The sequence below is a fragment of the Bos javanicus genome, chromosome 11 (genome assembly GCF_032452875.1).
Source record: "Bos javanicus breed banteng chromosome 11, ARS-OSU_banteng_1.0, whole genome shotgun sequence".
NCBI classification, from domain to species: domain Eukaryota; kingdom Metazoa; phylum Chordata; class Mammalia; order Artiodactyla; family Bovidae; genus Bos; species Bos javanicus.
The window spans coordinates 88,695,164-88,717,856 of NC_083878.1; the positions used below are offsets into that span (position 1 = coordinate 88,695,164).

The 22,693-nt window shown below is 44.5% G+C and overlaps 1 long non-coding RNA gene across 2 annotated transcripts in view; it reads left to right on the forward strand.

Moving 5' to 3' along the window:
• Positions 1 to 2,523: 2,523 nt before the first annotated feature.
• LOC133257478 (uncharacterized) overlaps positions 2,524 to 22,693 on the forward strand; it is an 82,743-nt gene continuing 62,573 nt past the window's right edge. For both annotated transcript variants that reach the window (XR_009739571.1, XR_009739570.1), the window contains exons 1-3: positions 2,524 to 2,984; positions 8,487 to 8,576; positions 8,750 to 8,860. This is a non-coding gene — a long non-coding RNA (uncharacterized LOC133257478). The remainder of the gene's footprint in view (positions 2,985 to 8,486; positions 8,577 to 8,749; positions 8,861 to 22,693) is intronic.

Genomic DNA, 22,693 nt, shown 5'->3' on the forward strand with positions numbered 1-22,693 from the left:
AGAAGAAATGGAGTGGCCATCATGGTCAACAAAAGAGTCCGAAATGCAGTACTTGGATGCAATCTCAAAAACGACAGAATGATCTCTCTTTGTTTCCAAGGCAAACCATTCAGTATCACAGTAATCCAAGTCTATGCCCCAACCAGTAACGCTGAAGAAGCTGAAGTTGAACGGTTCTATGAAGACCTACAAGACCTTTTATAACTAACACCCAAAAAAGATGTCCTTTTCATTATAGGGGACTGGAATGCAAAAGTAGGAAGTCAAGAAACACCTGGAGTAACAGGCAAATTTGGCCTTGGAATACGGAATGAAGCAGGGCAAAGACTAATAGACTTTTGCCAAGAAAATGCACTGGTCATAACAAACACCCTCTTCCAACAACACAAGAGAAGACTCTATACATGGACATCACCAGATGGTCAACACCAAAATCAGCTTGATTATATTCTTTGCAGCCAAAGATGGAGAAGCTCTATACAGTCAGCAAAAACAAGACCAGGAGCTGACTGTGGCTCAGACCATCAACTCCTTATTGCCAAATTCAGACTTAAATTGAAGAAAGTAGGGAAAACCACTAGACCATTCAGGTATGACCTAAATCAAATCCCTTATGATTATACAGTGGAAGTGAGAAATAGATTTAAGGGCCTAGATCTGATAGATAGAGTGCCTGATGAACTATGGAATGAGATTTGTGACATTGTACAGGAGACAGGGATCAAGACCATCCCCATGGAAAAGAAATGCAAAAAAGCAAAATGGCTGTCTGGGGAGGCCTTACAAATAGCTGTGAAAAGACGAAAAGCGAAAAGCAAAGGAGAAAAGGAAAGATATAAACATCTGAATGCAGAGTTCCAAAGAATAGCAAGAAGAGATAAGAAAGCTTTCTTCAGCGATCAATGCAAAGAAATAGAGGAAAACAACAGAATGGGAAAGACTAGGGATCTCTTCAAGAAAATCAGAGATACCAAAGGAACATTTCAGAGTTCGTCAAGGCTGTATATTGTCACCCTGTTTATTTAACTTATATGCAGAGTTCATCATGAGAAACGCTGGACTGGAAGAAACACAAGCTGGAACCAAGATTGCCGGGAGAAATATCAATAATCTCAGATATGCAGATGACACCACCCTTATGGCAGAAAGTGAAGAGGAACTCAAAAGCCTCTTGATGAAAGTGAAAGTGGAGAGTGAAAAAGTTGGCTTAAAGCTCAACATTCAGAAAAGGAAGATCATGGCATCTGGTCCCACCACTTCATGGGAAATAGATGGGGAAACAGTGGAAACAGTGTCAGACTTTATTTTTCTGGGGTCCAAAATCACTGCAGATGGTGACTGCAGCCATGAAATTAAAAGACGCTTACTCCTTGGAAGGAAAGTTATGATCAACCTAGATAGCATATTCAAAAGCAGAGACATTACTCTGCCAACAAAGGTTCGTCTAGTCAAGGCTATGGTTTTTCCTGTGGTCATGTATGGATGTGAGAGTTGGACTGTGAAGAAGGCTGAGTGCCGAAGAATTGATGCTTTTGAACTGTGGTGTTGGAGAAGACTCTTGAGAGTCCCTTGGACTGCAAGGAGATCCAACCAGTCTATTCTGAAGGAGATCAGCCCTGGGATTTCTTTGGAAGGAATGATGCTAAAGCTGAAAGTCCAGTCCTTTGGCCACCTCATGCAAAGAGTTGACTCATTGGAAAAGACTCTGATGCTGGGAGGGATTGGGGGCAGGAGGAGAAGGGGACGACAGAGGATGAGATGGCTGGATGGCATCACTGACTCGATGGACTGAGTCTGAGTGAACTCCGGGAGTTGGTGATGGACAGGGAGGCCTGGCATGCTGCGATTCATGGGGTCGCAAAGAGTCGGACACGACTAAGAGACCCATCTGATCTGCTGAACCCTACAGCTGTTTGTAAAATGAATCTGAAATAAAGCTCCAGCTTCACATTCTGGGAGAAGACCATATTCTCAGTTTCTTCCAGCCTTTTCAAGGAGAGATCGCCATGGGAGCCTGAGACCTTGGCATGGGGCTGTGTGATCTGGACCTCCACCCTCTAGGGGCTGGTTTCCTGGGCCATCACAGGTTGCCATTTCCTCTGGGGGAATCTTCCTGGCCCAGGTGTGTCTCCTGCATCGGCAGGCAGATTCTTCACCACTAGCACCACCTGGGGGGCATGGAATTAGTGTCAAATGGTAGCTCAGACTTTAAAGCGTCTGTCTACGATGCGGGAGACCCGGGTTCGATCCCTGGGTTGGGAAGATCCCTTGGAGAAGGAAATGGCAATCCACTCCAGTACTATTGCCTGGAAAATCCCATGGACAGAGGAACCTAGTAGGCTACAGTCCATGGGGTCGCAAAGAGTTGGACATGACTGAGTGACTTCACGTTCATGTTCACCACACAAGAAACCTTTAGGAAGGATATAAATAAAGAGGTCCTACACACTCTTTCCATCACCATGCCTGTCAGAGAGATATTGATATTTAACCATTGAATGAGTGGGTTTAGAGTTGGGGAAGTGGAGTTTGGACACAAATGATCAGGGAAGGCTCTTTGGAGGAGAAAGGAGCCTGGAGAGTTAGTGTCTCCATTTCAAACCATGAGCAAATAAATGTTTGCATGCCTGGCAGGGCAGGTAAAAGAATGGTGACAGACATTTGGGAAGTGCTTTCAAATATATGAAACTATTTTTATTGTTATCACATTTGGACCCTTTCAACAGTCCTTTGGGAGTGTTGTGTGTGCGTGTGCATGCTCAGCCATTCAGTTGTGTCTGACCCTTTGTGACCTCATGGACTTAGCCTGCCAGGATCCTCTGTCCATGGAATTTTCTAGGCAAGAACACTGGAGTGGGTTGCCATTTTTCCCTCCAGGGAATTAAACCACTTATACCTCTGAATAAACCTGGACAGCAGACACTAATACAAATCCTATCTTGGATCTAAAACAGAGGAAAAGAAATGACCACGGGGAGCCTAACGTCAGTTGCATAATTAGCATCGGCAGCTGGGTTGAATTTGTCTTCCAGGCAATTTGCCATGGGTGGGGTGCCCCCTACCCCAGTTTTCTTGGAGAGGGCATCCCATGGCAGGGAAGGGAGATACAACTCCTTCCTGTTTCTGATGCCTCATTAGATTCTAGAGGAAGAGACTGTGGCAGGACTGAAAATTCTAGAAACTTCTGTCTTCCCTGTTAGCTCTGCCTGGCTGCTTGAGGGCAGTTTAGTCTTCGCCTTCCTTTCTTGGGGCTCCCTGGAGTAGTGCTCATCATATAATTCTTTTCTGGCTGCACAGGGAGGTGCAGACCAGACCTAGGAAGCCCTGCATCCCTGGAGGGAAGCCTCAGAGTGGGCTGTTCGGAGCTGAGAGCAGCGCTTATACCTGGCCTTCAAACACTCCCCGAGAGGCATTCCTCTGCCCTCAGTGCCCTGAAATCCCTTTAGAGAGGCAAGTCCTGAATATAATACAAGTCCACTCCAGAATGTCCCAGAATTTCCCCCAATCCAATAGAGAATAATTATACTGGTAGGGCTACAATTCAGCTACTGATAAGGCTGACCCCTACGCTGGTCAGGTAGTCTTTTTCTCCAGCAGCTATAGAAAATTCAAACAGTCCTTAGAGCACTGTCTGCATGGACTGCTTTAAGCCTGACAAATGGAATGATAAAATCCTTAGTCTGCATAAAGTTCCATTTTGTCCTTTTCTGCCTTTCAACAATCAAATTAAACTTGAAAGGGCTTTTCCTCACTCCGGGGAGGAAAAGTGCCATTGGAAAAAAAAAAGAGAATCATCTCACTGGCAAATTAACAGATAAGAGTCAACCCTGCTGACGCAATGCCAAGCTGAGGTAAAAATTCAATCTCTTTATCACAGAAAAGTCATTTTTACTAAATCGGGGAAATAAGAGTAGGTCAGGATACAGGAACAGTTTCTCCCTCTCGACGTTTGAGATATAAAACTAAAATGGAATTGGCACTTATGTGTGAATCACAACCCTATTCTCCTTCAGATGACACCACATTTATTAAATTCTTCTATGAGAAATTATAAAGTTGCCCAAGGAATAAAAGTGATGCTCATGATAACAGAGCAGAACTGTGGGCTATTTCTAAACAGCATACTCAGCGTGATAATTGTTGCCTAGATAAAGCCCTATCTCTTCAGGGCCTCTGGGTTTAACAGCAAATTTGGCAAATTAATACAGTCATTATACAGCCAAAAGCTGCATCACTTACCCATTCATTATTGTTCAAATCAAAATTCATACTTTTCCAGGTCTCCCCAGGGTTAAGAACTAGATAGGGAAGTTTATCATTCTGCAAAATAACCTCTCCTGGTTCTCTCTCCACCGTGCTAAGAGAAACAGCCAATCACGTTTTTATATTAATTTTCATATTAATGGATCCTGTGCTGATGGACTAGGAGAGGTGACTTCTTTTCTGGTTCCATCCAACACCCATTTCTCCAACTCTGCCAGCTGCGTGGGGAGGAAGAGTGGGATACATGATTTCTTGTTGTTGTTGAGTCACTATGTCGTGTCCCACTCTTTGCAACCCCATGGACTGCAGCAAGCCAAGCTTTGCTGTCCTTCACTATCTCCCTTAGTTTGCTCAAACTCATGACCATCCAACCATCTCATTCTCTGCCACCCCCTTCTCCTTTTGCCTTCATTCTTTCTCAGCATCAAGGTCTTTTCCAATGAGTTGGCTCTTTGCATCAGGTAGCCAAAGTATTGGAGCTTCAGTTCCAGAATCAGTCCTTCCAATGAATATTCAGGGTTGATTTCCTTTAGAACGGACTCGTTTGATCTCCTTGCAGTCCAAGGGACTCTCAAGAGTCTTCTCTCCAGCACCATCATTTGAAAGCGTCAATTCTTCAGCGATCAGCCTTCTTTGTGGTCCAGTTCTCACATCCATACATGACTGCTAGGAAAACCATAGCTTTCACTATATGGAATTTTGTTGGCAAAGTGATGTTTCTGCTTTTTAATACGCTTCATCTAGTGGCTCAGCAGTAAAGAATCTGCCTGCAATGCAGGGGACGTGAGCTCAATTCCTGGGTGGAGATCTTCTCCCTAGGTGGCTATCTTCTCCATGGAGAAGGAAATGGCAACCTACTCCAGTATTTTTGCCTGGGTAATCCCAAGGACAGAGAAGCCTGGTAGGTTATATATAGTCCTAGGTGTCACAAAAGTCTTTTGTGGCATGTGGATGTGACACAGATGCTAAACAATCAGATATACCAGGTTTGTCAGAGCAGGTGCATGTCTAAAGGGAGCTGACCAAGCCCTCCAGACAACCTGGGTTTGGAGGCTCTGTAGAGAGATGGAGCTTGGGAAACTATAAAAGATGCTATAAAAAATTCCAGTTTTTTACAGATGAGGACATTTTCAATTAAGCATAACTCCCCAGATCATATAACCAGTTTACTCTTATTCTAACATTTAGCTTTTAATTATTTTGATTAAATATTTCATCTGAACAAATGATGTTGCCAACTTGAAGTCAAAATCTGAAAGCTTTTTTATTTATTTAGAATTAGGAGAAGGACTAGGAGAAAGACTTCTTGATTTCCAAATATTGATAGATTCTACTCTGTCTGATGGAGAAGGCAATGGCACCCCACTCCAGTACTCTTGCCTGGAAAATCCCATGAATGGAGGAGCCTGGTGGGCTACAGTCCATGGGGTCGCGAAGAGTCGGACACGACTGAGCAACTTCACTTTCACTTTTCACTTTCATGCATTGGAGAAGGAAATGGCAACCCACTCCAGTGTTCTTGCCTGGAGAATCCCAGGGATGGGGGAGCCTGGTGGGCTGCCATCTATGAGGTCGCACAGAGTCGGACACGACTGAAGCGACTTAGCAGCAGCACTCTGTCTGAATCCCTCAGCATACCCCTTTCTCTCTCTCTTTTTGTTATTTCTTGTTCTTGCTAGAATTTGCTGTCTCTGTTTGGACCTGATACCCACAGGAAGTTTAGAGAAACATGACTATGAAAGAACAGAGTTGGATCACAAGCAACACTTGATTTAGAAGGAGCATCTTCTCCTCCAGAATTTTTAAGCAGCCCGAGAAACAATATGATCATTTCACTCCTACCACCCAGTGAGAGGCAGCCTCAGAAGGTTCCAGAGAAGGTGCTGCTGGCTAAATATATAGGGACCCTAGCTGGTGTGTGTTTTGGGGACAGAATCTTCACACCTTTCTGAAGCCAACACGTAGTTTTCTTAGCTGTGAACACATGATGCTCAGACGCTTCATTTGATCAGGACTCCTTGTTCTGGGACACCGCCTACATTTCAGCATATGATTTACAGAATTGAATCATCCATGTGCTCCCAGGTCTCTCAACATTGCCTTGGTTTCAGAATCCATGTTTCTGATTTCGTCAGTCCATGATTTTCTCCATCGCTTTTATAGCAAACCTTTTTGAATCAAGCACTTCTCACAAGTTCACTTTCTAGAAAGGCAATGAGTATGAAAACCCTTTCCATGAAATGTATTCCAGGGAATGATATGTTGTTGGGAACTGTAGGCTTGCCACCCCATGGGGACAAGTTAGAAAGACTTACATCAGTCTACTCTGAATCAATTTCAAATGTCTCTAAATGGCAACAAATTCTTTTCAAGATGAAACAGGAATCAATTCAACAGCCCAAGTTGGCACCAACATGCCGAGGCTCCATGTGATAATTCTCTGTAAATGAAAGTATTTATAACTTTTCTGAGCTTACTGCCCCCAGTTACAAAAAATGAAATTCCACTTGGGTTTCTCAGCTCTGTGGTCTCTCCTTTTCAGTGTAGAATGGCTGTTGGGCTGTGTGGGGATAATCACTTTGCTGAGGAGTTTATACTGATGCATGCTTCTCCTGCCCACATCAACTCCGGGGCACTGGAGCACAGCCAGACATATTTTTCCACTATGTGCTTTGTTATGAAGAAGTCTCCTTTCCAGAGATCTGCTCTGATGGGTGCTATTATTTTTATTTACATGTGGAATGAGAATCAACTCAAATGAAGGTCCAGCAAGATGCATATGGGATTGGTAAAAATGGAGATCTGGACTAAATTCGTTTTAAAATTGAATTGAATGTTTTCTTTATGGACTGGCCTGGAATGCACTTGATTGAATCACTCATTTTCTAAAAGTGTTTGTTCTTATTTTAGTGGAGATGGAGGCAGGGGCGCCACATGGGATCAGAGGATGGGGCATTTTGTGGCATTTTGTGCACTTGGAAGGGGCATACAAAAATTGGCAAGAATGGACACAGAATTTTTTCTTTGGTGTTGCCAGTGCTGCTGAATCAGATCAGACAAACTGGCATTGTCTTTGCTTTCTCTCCCTTGTTGATAAAAGGGAAGAGGGGCAAGGCAGAAAGTTTTATGCAAATAGATCCATTAGTGAAAACATTTCACTAGCTTCATTAGCCTGGACTCAGTTCAGGGGTCAACAATTCAATCATTAAATGGGCATAAGATAATAATTAGAGTTCATAGGGTTGTTGTAAGGGCTTCCCAGGTGGCTCAGCAATAAAGAATCTGCCTGCCAATACAGTAGATACGGGTTTGATCCTTGGGTGGGGAAGATCCCCTGGAGGAGGGCACCGCTACTCATTCTAGTATTCTTACCTGGGAAATCCCATAGATAGGGAAGCCTGGCAGGCTACAGTCCATGGGGTCACAAAGAGTTGGACATGACTGAGTAACTGAACAACAATAGCAGCAGAGGTTGTTGTAAGGCTAGTCAATGAACGTAGACTTTATTATTTATTTATTTATTTTTTTACGTGAAGACTTTAGAACAATCCCTGGCACGTGGTTGGCATAAGTGCATGCTAATGGCATGCTATTAGGATGACTACTTGTCATTATTATTGATCAGACTTAGACCCCTTTCTGGTGGCTAGAGGCAATTTCAACAGAAGCTGCAGAAATTCATGACTCCAAGTGCGCTTAGTCAATCTCCACTCCTGCCTTCTTGGCTCTGTGATTTGGAGCAACTTAAACTCTGTCAACCTCAGTTTCTTCAGCCATAAATAGAGATAAGGACAAGAGCTCCCACCTCGTGGGACTGTTGGACTCTCACCTGATTGAGCACATCAAATGTCATGTCCACGTGGATTAGCTATGATGGTTCTGGGTGTTTTTCTGTTCACATCAGGACCATTGTCATTCCCTGCCATTCTGTAGTTCCTACTGCAATTCATTCCAGAGGGAACTCAGGGTCTCTTCATTGGCAGACTCTTTACCTGTCTTGTATCCTGCTAGTTTCTGACTTGGATTTATGTCTTGACGTTCAGAGTTAGAGTGTTAGTGTCTCAGTCATGTCCAACTCTTTGTGACCCCATGGACTATAGCCTGCCAGGCTCCTCTGTCCATGGAATTCTCCAGACAAGAATACTAGAATGAGTGAGGGGCCATTCCCCTCTCCAGGGGATCTTCCTGATGCAGGAATGAAACCCAGGTCTCTTGCATTGTAGGTGGAGACCACTACAACTGTACCGTCTGAACCACTAGGAAGACACATCTTGATGTTCACCTGAGATTTTATAAATCGGAATAAAGCTAAGGTAGGAAAAATGTTCATATCCATGAGGCATTAATTAATGGATGATGAATTTTCTTATGATAGTCTTTTTTATTTTTCTGAATTTAAGAGTGACAACTGGCTCCTTTTGGTTTGTCATCATGACTGATTATCTCCCCAAATTTAACATGGTGGTATGTTTCTTTTCCTGTGAAGATGCCTAGAGTTAAGAGTTGGAATTACAAGAAAAGAGAAGAGATAAGAAGGCTATTCCCAGGGCAGCCTTGGTTGAAATCGACCCATATAGGCCATCTTCTCCACTGAGTGGTAAGTAAGCAATGCCCCTTCATGTCTGTAGATGGTCCTGATTAAAAAGACAGAAAATTAAAATTCTTGGAATCATTCGTATGCCTCCTCCTAGCCTATCACAAATAGCAGACTCATTGGAAAAGACCCTGATGCTGGGAAAGATTGAAGGCAGGAGGAAAAGAGGGTGACAGAGGATAAGACGGTTGCATGGCATCACCGATTCAATGGACATGAACTTAGGCAAGATAGTGGGGGACAGGGAGACCTGGTGTGCCTCAGTCCATGGGGTTGCAAAGAGTCTACACAACTTGGTGACTGAACCGAACAGCAAAAGCCCATCGCTAAAGGAGAGAGACTTAGTAGAAACCGAGCTTGGGGTACAGAGTGGTGCTCATGAGTGTTTGCTGAACAGACATCTTTTAATCTAATCAGTTTTGTTTCTAGAGATTCATTTCAGAAGACATAGCATGACTTTCAAGATAAATACAAATCCTTGTCATAATAAGCTTGGAAACTGTTGCTTCTTTCTCCTCATTGGCCTCCTTTATTTAAAAATAGGTGCCTTGAAGTTTTGGACTCTCCGACTAAGAAGGCAAGTGAACCAGATTCTATTTCTGCCTCTGCTGCCCTTGAACTGCAGCAGGCAGTTCACTTGACCTTCTTCCCTTCCCTTCCCTTAAGGAAGATGCCTGCTGAGTACAGACCCCACGGGGGCGTTGGGAGGGTTTCAAGAGTGAATACAACCATCTTGGGTTATAATATGATGCTGCCAACTACTTTAGGGCCTGGGATGAAAGATACTGCATGAAAGAGCATTGTTATTACATTTTGTTAAAAATATGGATCAAAGGCTGGCTATACAGTAAGTGCTAAATGTTAATTATTGTTATAATATCATAACAAAGCAGATGCCAGAATGCTAGATCCCATGAGAAAACCTATTATAATAAGCCAGTGTGAAATGTACATATTACAAAGATATTTGGCAAGGAGGCAGATTTGGTTTTCAAATCTCAATGAACAGTTAAGCAGAATAAAAAAAAATAACTTTTAATGCTATGAAAAATATTAGTGTCTTGACAACCCTTTAACATAAAAATAAGAAGCTGCCTTTTCCCCATAGAAAAGAGGGAGTATTATTGCTTTATTTCTCCCCGAGCAGAAGATATATTTGTAACATCTTTGAATATAGAAAAAAAAGCAATATTTTTCTTTACAATGACCCCTAAAATAACTCTCTTTATGACAAAGATGAATTGGGAGAAAATTTTCTAAGTTTATAATAAAGCGATGAGTAAATCTATTTTTTTTTTTTTAGCTGCAAATGAGTTTATGTTCACATATTGCTGGTTTCTCTTTCCTCCTCCAAATGCATGTTCTCTTTGGTGACATTAGCGGATGGACTTCTTCAAGCATTCGTAAATGTCACTGGCTTCTCTTAGCTCAAGCTTTGTACATATTTTCAGATCTTAAAAGCAGAGTGAAAAGCATTAGTTGCTTAGTTGAATCTGACTCTTTATGACCCCCTGGACTGTAGCCCACCAGGCTCCTCTGTCCATGGGGTTTCCCAGGCAAGAGTCCTGGAGTGGGTTACCATTTCCTTCTCCAGGGGATCTTCCTGACCCAGGGATTGAACCCAGGCACATCATGTAATATCAGCTGGGAAAGGAGGAGGAGGAAGGAGAAAAGACATAGAAAGATGGGTCTGGAAGGAGAACCCTGTCTTAGAAATCACCAAGATCAAGAAAAAGTACTCTATGTCTTCATGCTATGCGTGGAGCATGTATGAATTCACCTAGCATACTCAGCCTTCTTTTCTGGAACACTGCAAAAGATGAATAACCAACTCTCAGGGGAAAGTGAAAACATATCTTTGTGTTGGGTATGTTTTATCTTTAAGGAAGAAAGGGAGATTGGAGAAGGCTGTACACTTCAAAACAAATTTACAGTAGACAAGGCACCCTCGGCTGAAAGCATCATGACCAGAGCACGATTTAGTTATCTTGGCCCCACCTCCATGTTTTTCTGCCCTCACTACACCCAGCCACCTGCTGGCTAGTTATCCATTCCACACTAACTTCAGCTTTTCCTTTAAACCTTTTTTCCCCTGTTACTCTAACTTTTAAAAAATGCACCTGTTGTTAGAAATAAACAAGAACCATATCTGTTGGTCCACTGGATCATGTGTTTGTCTGTCTGCAGAGGAGAAGCTGCAGGTAATCAAAGGAACTGATTTGGGTCTGAGGTTGAAATATGAACCAAACTAGGCTTCTTCACTGAAAAATTTCAGGGTGATTTGCCATAAAAAGCCACTGTCCCTGTGCCCATGAATTACAAAGGGAACCAGCCTGTAAACCACTCCAGTCTTTGGGAGGAGGAGGCCATGCCCAGCAGATGTGTGGTCCAGCTGCACCTGCATGGGGCTTGGGAAGCAGGTACCTCTTGCCTTTCTCAGGACACAGTTGTTGTTTTCCCAGCTCCTGTGATGCCAAAGAGTTTTCACGAGAGTGTGCTGGCAGCTGCTTGTTAAAAAATAGTATGTGTGGAGGCTCCTCAAGAAATTAAAAATAAAATTACCATATCATCGAGCAATCTCACTTCTGGATGTACATCCAAAAGAAATGAAAATAGGACCTCAAAGAGATAACTACACTCCAGGTTCTTTGCAGCATTATTCACAAAGCTAAGATATGGAAACAGCTCAAGTGTCCATCAACAGATGAATGGCTGGAGAAGATGTGGTGTATCTAACAGTGGAATATTACTCAGCCATGAGGAAGAAGGAAATTCTGCCATGTTTGACAGCATGGATGAACCTGAAGGGTGTCATGCTAAGTGAAGTAAGTCAGGCAGAGATAGGCAAGTACTGTGTGTTATCACTTATACGTGGAACCTAAAAAAAAAAAAAAATTGAAACTCACAGAAACAGAGAGTAGAAATGTGGTTGCCAGGGTTGGTGTGGAGGAAATAGAGAGAGGTTGGTCAAAGAGTACCTACTTTCAGCTCTATGGTGATTAAGATCTGAGGATCTAATTGAAGACATGGTAACTCTAGATGATAACATTATTTGTAATTGACATTTGCTAAGAGAGCAGAACTTAACTGCTGAAAAAAAAAAGCGTTATAGAATATGCTCCTCCCCCATATTCTACCCCTGTCCCAACAGCAGCCAGCACAAGAATGGACTGAGGTGAAAGATTTGTAATACACAGACTCTCTCTGAGGGTCAGTGCAAAGAGAAGCCCCAGAGCCAAGAGAGAAAACACAAATGAAGACACTGGAGGAATTTGAAGCCACTGGTACTTCCACCATCAGTACTCACTAGACATGGCCTGACTTCTGGCAGATTAACTAGACGCTGAGATTGTTCTGTTACATGCCAAAAGAGCATGTTCCTCCAGCTGTACCAAATCATTTCAGCAACTAAGCCTCTTTAAGTGATCAAAATAAAGATAAACAAGAGATTTAACCAGCCTCAGGAATTCTATTAGCAGTGATATATTTGTTGTTTGGTGAGTGCCACCTATAATCTGGACACACATTGTATCATATTTAATTCTCCTCTGTGTTCATCATTTTTAGTTTGCTGGCAAAAGTCTCAGTTCAGTTCAGGAGAAAGAGATTCAGTTCACTTCAATCTCAGTTGTGGCTGACTCTGTGTGACCCCATGGACTGCAGCACGCCAGGCCTCCCTGTCCATCACCAACTCCCGGAGTTTGCTCAGATGCATGTCCATCCAGTCGGTGATGGCATTCAACCATCTCATTCTCTGTTGTCCCCTTCTCCTCCTGCCTTCTATCTTTCCCAGCATCAGGGTCTTTTCAAATGAATCAACTCTTCACAACAGGTGGCCAAAGTATTGGAGTTTCAGCTTCAACATCAGTCCTTCCAATGAATATTCAGGACTGATTTCCTTTGGATGGACTGGTTGGATCTCCTTGCAGTCCAAGGGACTCTCAAGTGTCTTCTCTAACACCACAGTTCAAAAGCATTAATTCTTTGGTGCTCAGCCTTTTTTATAGTCCAACTCTCACATCCATACATGACCACTGGAAAAACCATACCCTTGACTAGACGGACTTTTTTGGCAAAGTAATGTCTCTGCTTTTTAATATGCTGTCTAGGTTGGTCATAACACTTCTTCCAAGGAGTAAGTGTCTTTTTATTTCATGGCTGCAGTCACCATCTGCAGTGATTTTGGAGCCCAAAAAATAAAGTCTGACACTGTTTCCCCATCTATTTGCCATGAAGTGATGGGACCAGATGCCATGATCTTCGTTTTTCTGAATGTTGAGTTTTAGGCCAGCTTTTTCACTCTCCTCTTTCACTTTCATTAAGAGGCTCTTTAGTTCTTCACTTTCTGCCATAAGGGTGGTGTCATCTGCATATCTGAGGTTATTGCTATTTCTCTCGGCAATCTTGATTCCAGCTTGTGCTTCCTCCAGCCCAGCGTTTCTCATGATGTACTCTGCATATAAGTTAAATAAGCAGGTTGACAGTAGACAGCCTTGACATACTCCTTTCCCTATTTGGAACCAGTTTGTTGTTCCACGTCCAGTTCTAACTGTTGCTTCCTGACCTGCATACAGGTTTCTCAAGAGGCAGGTCAGGTAGTCTAGTATTCCCATCTCTTTAAGAATTTTCCAGTTTGTTGTGATCCACACAGTCAAAGATTTGGCATAGTCAATAAAGCAGAAATAGATGTTTTTCTGGAACTCCCTTGCTTTTTCAATGATCCAGTGGATGTTGGCAATTTGATCTCTTGTTCCTCTGCCTTTTCTAAATCCAGCTTGAACATGTGATTATCTGGGTCATGAAGATCTTTTTTGCAAAGTTCTTCTGTGTATTCTTGCCACCTCTTAATATCTTCTGCTTCTGTTAGGCCCATACCATTTCTGTCCCTTATCGAGCCCATCTTCGCATGAAATGTTCCCTTGGTATCTCTAATTTTCTTGAAGAGATCTCTAGTCTTTCCCATTCTATTGTTTTCCTCTGTTTCTTTGCGCTGATCACTGAGGAAGGCTTTCTTGTCTCTCCTTGCTATTCTTTGGAACTCTGCATTCAGATGCTTATATCTTTCCTTTTCTCCTTTGCTTTTCACTTCTCTTCTTTTCACAGCTATTTGTAAGGCCTCCTCAGACAGCCATTTTGCTTTTTTGCATTTCTTTTTCTTGGGGATGGTCTTGATCCCTGTCTCCTGTACAATGTCATGAACCTCCATCCATAGTTCATCAGGCACTCTGTCTATCAGATCTAATCCCTTGAATCTATTTCTCACTTCCACTGTATAATCATAAGGGATTTGACTTAGGTCATACCTGAATGATCTAGTAGTTTTTCCTACTTTCTTCAATTAAAGTCTGAATTTGGCAATAAAGAGTTCATGGTCTGAGCCACAGTCAGCTCCCGGTCTTGTTTTTGCTGACTGTATAGAGTTTCTCCATCTTTGGCTGCAAAGAATATAATCAATTTGATTTCTGTATTGACCATCTGGTGGTGTCAATGTGTAGAGTCTTCTCCTGTGTTGTTGGAAGAGGGTGTTTGCTATGACTATTGCATTCACTTGGCAAAACTCTATTAGCCTTTGCCCTGCTTCATTCTGTTCTCCAAGGCCAAATTTGCCTGTTACTCCAGATGCTTCTCCTGGAGGTATGGGTCAGCAGCGGACTGCTGCAGGGACAGGGGCTCCAGGTATAGCAGACTTGGGTATGGCATAAGCCCTCTTGGAGGAGGTTGCCATTAACCCCACCATAGTTCTGCCAGAACTTACACAGTCCATCCTAAAGGAGATCAGTCCTGGGTGTTCATTGGAAGGACTGATGTTGAAGCTGAAACTCCAATACTTTGGCCACCTGATGTGAAGAGTTGACTCATTTGAAAAGACACTGATGCTGGGAAAGACAGAAGGCAGGAGGAGAAGGGGACAACAGAGAATGAGATGGTTGGATGGCATCACTGACTCAATGAACATGAGTTTGAGTAAATTCCGGGAGTTGGTGTAGGACAGGGAAGCCTGGCGTGCTACAGTCCTTGGGGTCGCAAAGAGTCAGACATGACTGAATGACTGAACTGAACTGAACTGAACTGAAATAGCAGGAAGGGAACACAGTTCCACTCATCAACAGAAAATTGGATTGAAGACTTACTGATCATGGTTCTGCCCATCAGAACAAGACCCAGTTTCCCTCTCAGTCAGTCTCTCCCATCAGGAAGCTTCCATAAGCCTCTTATCCTTCTCCATCAGAGGGCAGACAGACTGAAAACCACAATCACAGGTAAGTAACCAATCTGATCACATAGACCACAGCCTTTTTAACTCAATGAAACTGTGAGCCATGCCCTGTAGGGCCACCCAAGATGGATGGGTCATGGTGGGGAGTTCTGACAAAATGTGGTCCACTGGAGAAGGGAAAGCTTTGACTTTCCCTTTGACCAAAGCTTTGACTAGACGGACCTTTGTTGAGAAGGTCATGTCTGTGCTTTTTAATATGTTGTCTAGGTTTGTCATAGCTTTTCTTCCAAGGAGCAAGTGTCTTTTAATTTCAAGGCTGCAGTTACCATCTACAGTGATTTCGGAGCCCCCCAAAATAAAATGTCTATCACTGTTTCCATTATTTCCCCATCTATTTGCCATGAAGTGATGGGACCAGATACCATGATCTTAGTTTTCTGAATGTTGAGTTTTAAGCCAGCTTTTTCACTCTCCTCTTTCACTTTCATTAAAAAACTCTTTATTTCCTCTTTACTTTAGGCCATAAGGTGGTGTCATCTGCATATCTGAGCTTATTGATATTTTTCCTGGTAATCTTGATTGCAGCTTGTACTTCATCCAGCCGGGCATTCCCCATGATGTATGAACTGCATTGTACAGAAGGCAGTGATCTTTCCTTCTTTGCCTTTGGCTTCTCTTCTTTTCTCAGCTATTTGTAAGGCCTCCTCGGACAACAATTTTGCCTTTTTGCACTTCTTTTTCTTGGGGATGGTCTTGATCCCTCCCTCCTTCTGTACAATGTCACAAATCTCTGTCCATAGTTCTTCAGGCACTCCGTCTATCAGATCTAATCCCTTGAGTCTATTTGTCACTTCCACTGCATAATCATAGGGATTTGACTTAGGTCATACCTGAATGATCTAGTGGTTTCCCCCACTTTCTTCAACTTAAGTCTGAATATTGCAATAAGGAGTTCATGATCTGAGCCACAGTCAGCTCCTGGTCTTTTTTTTGCTGATTGTATAGAGCTTCTCCATCTTTGGCTGCAAAGAATATAATCAATCTGATTTCGGTATTGACCATCTGGTGATGTCCATGTGTAGAGTCATCTCTTGTGTTGTTGGAAGAGGGTGTTTGCTATGACCAGTGCATTCTTTTAGAAAAACTGTTAGTCTTTGCCCTGCTTCATTTTGTACTCCAAAGCCAAACTCGCTTGTTACTCAAGGTATCTCTTGACTTCCTACTTTGCTTACCAATCCCCTATGATGAAACAACATCATTTTCTGATGTTCAAGAAAGCCTTGTAAGTCATCATGGCAAAAGTCACAGGTGGGTGCAATTGTCGGAGCTGAACTGGAGACCAGACTTACTGTGTCTGAAGTTCCCGTGACCCATGGTACTTGCTGATTTTTGGAGGAACTTCAAGCTGTAAGAGTCAGACAGTCCTGCTGCTGCTGCTGCTGCTGCTGCTAAGTCGCTTCAGTTGTGTCCGACTCTGTGCGACCCCATAGATGGCAGCCCACCAGGCTCCCCCGTCCCTGGGATTCTCCAGGCAAGAACAATGGAGTAGGTTGCTATTTCCTTCTCCAATGCATGAAAGTGAAAAGTGAAAGTGAAGTTGCTCAGTTGTGTCTGACTCTTAGCGACCCCATGGACTGTAGCCCACCAGGCTCCTCCATTCATGGGATTTTCCAGGCAAGAGTACTGGAGTGGGGTGCCATTGCCTTCTCCGGCCAGTTACTGCTGCTGCTAAGTCGCTTCAGTCGTGTCCGACTCTGTGCGACCCCATAGATGGCAGCCCACCAGGCTTCCCCGTCCCTGGGATTCTCCAGGCAAGAACACTGGAGTGGGTTGCCATTTCCTTCTCCAATGCATGAAAGTGAAAAGTGAAAGTGAAGTCGCTCAGTCGTGTCTGAGTCTTAGCGACCCCATGGACTGCAGCCTTCCAGGCTCCTCCGTCCATGGGATTTTCCAGGCAAGAGTACAGGAGTGGGCTGCCATTGCCTTCTCCGACCTGAATTGCTAAGAGGGACCAAACATGCAACAAAGAAACTGAGGAAAATGGGCTTGTTATCCCAATAGCTGTTGGCTCCTTGGAAACCGTGCACAGGCTTGTCTTCAAGACAGAGGCTTGTTCCTCTAGCACTAAGGCAAGTTGAGTCTCTGAGATGCTTCATTAAGAAGAATCACGTACTTGGTTTTTCCCAGGAGAAGGATCCTTTGCATGGAGTCATTGGGCCCCATTGTCATATAGGCGGAGATGGTCCCAGGTCCATGGGCAAAAGTCGTTCCCTGTGGCTTTCCTTAGCTTTTAGGATTTTTTTTTTTCCAATTAAAAATGCTCTGAGTGAAAACAACCCACATCATTTTCTGAGCACTGTGGAAGTACTCATTGTCCAGGGTACGTGTGATGCTGGAGATTACAGTAAGGGCCACGGGTTTTAGTGTTTTACTTCTGGAGACTCAGGTGGGAAGGAGAAGATGCAGGTTTCAAGGGTTAGATTCTCTTTCCAGAATAGCCAGGGGAGAATCTTATAGCTGTGACTTTTACATCGATATTTGAATATGCGGAAGCATCTGATAGTTTTACGTTTATCTCTTTGCTTTCCTGGTTTGTCTCCCACACTGAACGCTTAGCATCATGAGGCCCCTAGGGACCACCGTGGTAGGCTGCCAGCCTGGGACTGGTACAGCCCATGTTGGAAAGGGACAGCAAGGGAGTAGGGAGGCTGAGCCTTAGGCAGGCACCAGTGGGCCAAGGTCATAGACTCACGGGGAGGCTTATAATGTTGAATCAATGTTCTTGGTCCTGTCCGGTTTCTAGCCTTTCTGGGTGTCAAAATTTCATGTAGGGATCCAAAATTTCAGACTGGATGAAAATTTTGTCTTTGGATGAATTTATTTTTGGACTCTGCATCCACTATTTCAGTAGCAAAGGAAGTTTGACTATAAAATATAGTTTTCTACAAACAAGGAGTCATATAGTTCTTTCCTTTACAATTCTGATAGGCATAAATCTATCACAGACTGGTGTTCAGGGGCATTTGTTTACAAAATAAGCCTTTGCTCTGGTCATAGTAACGTCACAGAGGGTGAAGGCTGGGTGCTCTGTAGGACAGACTTGGTAGTGTTGGTTTTTATTTAAGGACCAATTAGTGGGGTAAGACCTTTCTGTCTCTGGCAAAACCTAGTGAAGTGTTTTCTTAAGGATGTGAGTCCTTAATGGGATTCAGAGCCGAGCTTAGCAGGGAAGCTGCTCCATCATTACCCAAGAGTTCCGTTTAGTCAGAGGCAGCTCAAGACAGGAACATGTGACATCACCGCTCAGCCTGGCTTGGCCGGTGACCCAGTACCCTTCTGGCCAGAGGGACGGGTGGCTGGCAGAGACGTGCCCTCCAGCACATCGCCCTCGACATTTAGAAGAGTCATCTGCTGGATCCTCTATGACACAGCCCGCTGGATGCGTGGACCTGAATTCCCAGGGGCGGCTCACCCCCCAAGTCCGAATTCGACACATGGACACAGTCAAGGGCGTGTTAACTAGGACAGTTAGATTGTATTTGATTAATGCTCGTTGGCACTGCTCCATTCAAAACTGTGGTGCCTGGACAAGGACCTGAAAGGCCAGAGAGACTCCAAGTTCACTGTTTCCCTCAAAACCATCCCAGGAAAGCTGGCGATGAGCCAAGGAGCTGACACTCACCGATGGCTTCAAGCAAGGAACAGGCGGCAACTTTCCATTTCTAGACCAGACACACTGTTGGCTGATGAGTCCCTTTTCCTTAGAGAAAATGTCATTGATAAATCCTGAGGCTAAATGAAGAAACTCTGGAGAGAGAGAACCAACGATCAGATCAGATATGTGTTTAAGGCTCAAGAAAATGTACTGGAAAATTCTGAGTCCCCGAAACAAACTTTTGTGAAGCCGGGAACTGCCAAACTAAACATACCTACGAATCCAGACCTCTGCTGAGTAATTCTTCACAAACGCATTTGAGTGTCAGGGTCCAATAAGATCTCATCTCTGCCGTGCAAATAGGCTGTGCATTTATGGGTGACAACAAAAGGAAGTTTATCGGAGAATCTGATATTCGCTGCATGGAAGATTTTTTTTTTTTTCTTTCTGGCAGGAAAGCCTCATGATCTAAATAAATGCTGAATAAGAGTGAAGCAACAGTGTCTGCCCTCATGCTTAGGTTCTTTGATGGGAATGTAGACTGGATTCAAGAAGAAAACGTGCCGTGTATTCAGTGAGCTTTGGCTGTCTCTGCTGTGTTATGTGGAGGGAAGGCAGCATGCAGGGTGCGGGGACGCGAGGCAGACGGATGCAGGAGGCGTTTACAGGAAGGACTGCCCAGGATGAAGACCTGGCTTGCAAGTTGCCTGGGTGAGGCTTGGAGGAAAGGGGGGAAGGGCAGGGAAGACCTGATGCCCTGTCTTCCAGGAGCCCCCTGGTCTCCTTGGGCACATTCCTGCAGGTGGCATGGCCTGGATTCCAGCAGCCACCTCCTCCCCCTGTGTCTGTGCCCTCAGGGCCCCCTTCCCCAGCTCCTGCCCTACTCACCTGTGTGACAACAGCAGATAAACGAGCTCTCAAGCTCTCCCTTTAGTCCTTGCTCCCCCCCTCCCCACCTCCAACGGAAGACACAGCACACGCAAACCCCCTCGGGCCACTTCTGTGACTTCTTTGTATTTGAAGAGCCTCCATCATCCCTGCCATATGTGATGCTGGTGATGCTCATCTCACTTGCTTCTGTCTCTTAACCGGCTGCAGCCAGGGTGGGCGATGCTGCAACAGCTGTCGGAGTCCAGGGAAGAACCAGCCATCAGAAAAAGACGCCAGGCAGCTCCGAGATTCTGGGCCCACAGTCCTGGAGCACCCCAGGAAGCATGCCCTGACTGTAGCCTCATCTCATGTATTTGGGAACAGAGGACCACAGAGACCCCGCCCCAGCCTTCAGTCTTGTCATTTGCTTTTGTGTTGGCTCTCCTAGTCAGGAAGAGTGACCGGACTAGGAGACCCAGAAGTCACATGCTTACGTGGATCTTAAGACGCTGTGGGTTTGCATGAGGGCAGGTGGGATTCTGATGGGCTCAGGTTGGCAGTGAGGGCCCCATCTGGATTCCTGGGCATTTCAGAGGTTGAGGGAGGGAACAACCTCCCTCAATGAGGGTAGAAGTGCATTGAGGCTGGAAGTCTGATCCCGAACAAGGATATTCGGGAACAAATTTAGGTAATTATGAGCTTAGAGAGCCTGTATTAAAAAGTTGAATCGTCACTTTGCTGACAAAGATCCACATAGTCAAAGCTACGGTTTTTCCAGTAGTCATATATGGATGTGAGAGCTGGACCATAAAGAAGTCTGAGCACTGATGAATTGATGCTTTGGAACTGTGGAGATGGAGAAGACTCATGAGAGTCCCTTGGACTGCAAGGAGATCCAACCAGTCCATCCCAAAGGAAATCAGTCCTGAATATTCATTGGAAGGACTGATGCTGAAACTGAAACTCCAATACTTTGGCCACCTGATGAGAAGAGCCAACTCATTGGAAAAGACCCAGATGCTGGGAAAAATTGAAGGCAGGAGAAGGGGACGACAGAACATGAAATGGTTGGACAGCATCATCGACTCAATGGCCATGAGTTTGAGCAAACTCTGGGAGAGAGTGATGGGCAGGGAAGCCTGGCATGCTGCAGTCCATGGGGTCGCAAAGAGTCGGACATGACTGAGTGACTGAATAACAACAGAGAGCCTGGGAGGTGCAGGGTCAAGTGTTGGTGGTCTGGGGTGATACCTGAGACAACGTGGGAGAACAGAGAAGGGGTGACAAGCCACATCTGGTGCTCCTGTGGTCAGCTGTGTAGACAGGCCAGCCAGTTTCTCTTAAGGACTAATATAAAGGGAATGTTCTTTCTGGCCCTGTTGGGCTGAGTACAGTGCCGGCCCTTTCCTTAGACGTGGATGATAACCTTTCCAACACACACCTCATCTGATCTCCTGTGTCAATGTTTACAAGGAAAAAATCAGCTGTCATTTCAGCTACAGTATTTATATCCACCCATAAAACCGCACATGGAAACCACAAACAAATTTATTTGCCATTTTTGGAAAATTTGGCCCTTAAAGGGCATTAGCAAGAACATTGTGCCATTAGCACAGATTGTTTTTAAAACACTTGAAAAGATCCAAATTCTGTTGAATTTGGGGGCCAAGTAGACTGAAAATTGTATACTGTATCCCAGGAGCAAATGCAGGGTAGTTGTGAGCACAGGAGAGCAGAGAGCCATTTTGCAATGACCCGTGTCCTGCACGGAGGCCATCTGAGCCTGGACACATTTCTATCAGTGCAGCTGGTCGTCCCTGGGCCACAGAAGGCCCCTCCTGGAGGAAGCCCGAGTGTCTCTTGGCTTGAGTCCTCCGGCAGGGGCTGGGCCCTGGGGACGGTGAGGTGTTTCCAGCCTCAATGCCTCCTGGTGCCTTCAAGGAGCCACCCAGATCCGTGTCTCAGTAACAGGGCTCTGTGTTCCCATCTTATCATCACTGCCTTTAGGAGAACATCCGGCGTCTTTTCCATCTGCCTCCTCCACACAAACCTCAAGCCCCAGTGCTACCACGCATCCTAGGTGCTTCCAAAACCACGGTCTGTCTGTGCCCTTGTCTGGGACGTCCTTGCAGAGTGTCATGGCTGAGCCTTGGTCCCCCTGGAGCCTCATCCTTGTGACGATCTCCCACCCCAAGCTGGCCAAACAGAATCTCTCCTGGGAATTGCAAAACTTGACGGAGCCGAGCTTGCAGGTGTCTGGAGCAGAGCCATCCAAGGGCTGGACCGGGTGGACAGCTGCCCTGGCTCTCTAACTCCTAGGACTGGATTATCAATCTTCCTGCTCTGGGACCTGTCTTTGTAGAGTGCCCCTTTTCCTTAATAATGATGTGAAGTTTTACAGAGCTTATTATGTCCTTTGCTAAGGACTGCACACACAGCATTTTGTTTCCAAAGCTCCTGTTACATCCATATCCCACAGATGAGGAAACTGGGGCTCAGAAATTTTGCATGATTCCTTTAAGCAAATGGATTGTCAGGGTTTTAATGCTGATGCCACATATCCCCTTGAGTAATTTCAATCATGTCAGTTTCTACAGTTCCTGATGTCAGACTAGGTTCATTCTACCCTGTGATGTCCTTCTTGACTGATTGGATGATTCCCTCCTCTTGATCCCAATAGGACTGGCTCATCTCTATCTCACATCATTGGTTGGTTTACTTCTCTCTCAAAGTCTATGACTTCATGAGCAGTAGAGCCCTAGGATATGTATGTCCATCACGGGAGCAAAGTAGGAATTCAGTGAGTATTTGTTGGATAGATGCCTGACTCCCTCTTACCTGGGCAGATGGACAGGACAGAAAGGGAAAGATAAGAGCAGGTGACGACAACTCAGGCCACCATTTGTATGTTTCCATATACTCTGGAGGCAGGTATATCGACTGAGGAACAAGAGCTGTTTTGAGAAAGAGATTCTAATAAGATCAAATAACTTGATTTGAATCATTCATTAAATTAATTCAGGAAATACATCTTACCAAATCTCAGTAGATACTGGGGCACAGGAAGACCAGTGTGAGGGGGATCTCTGGACCT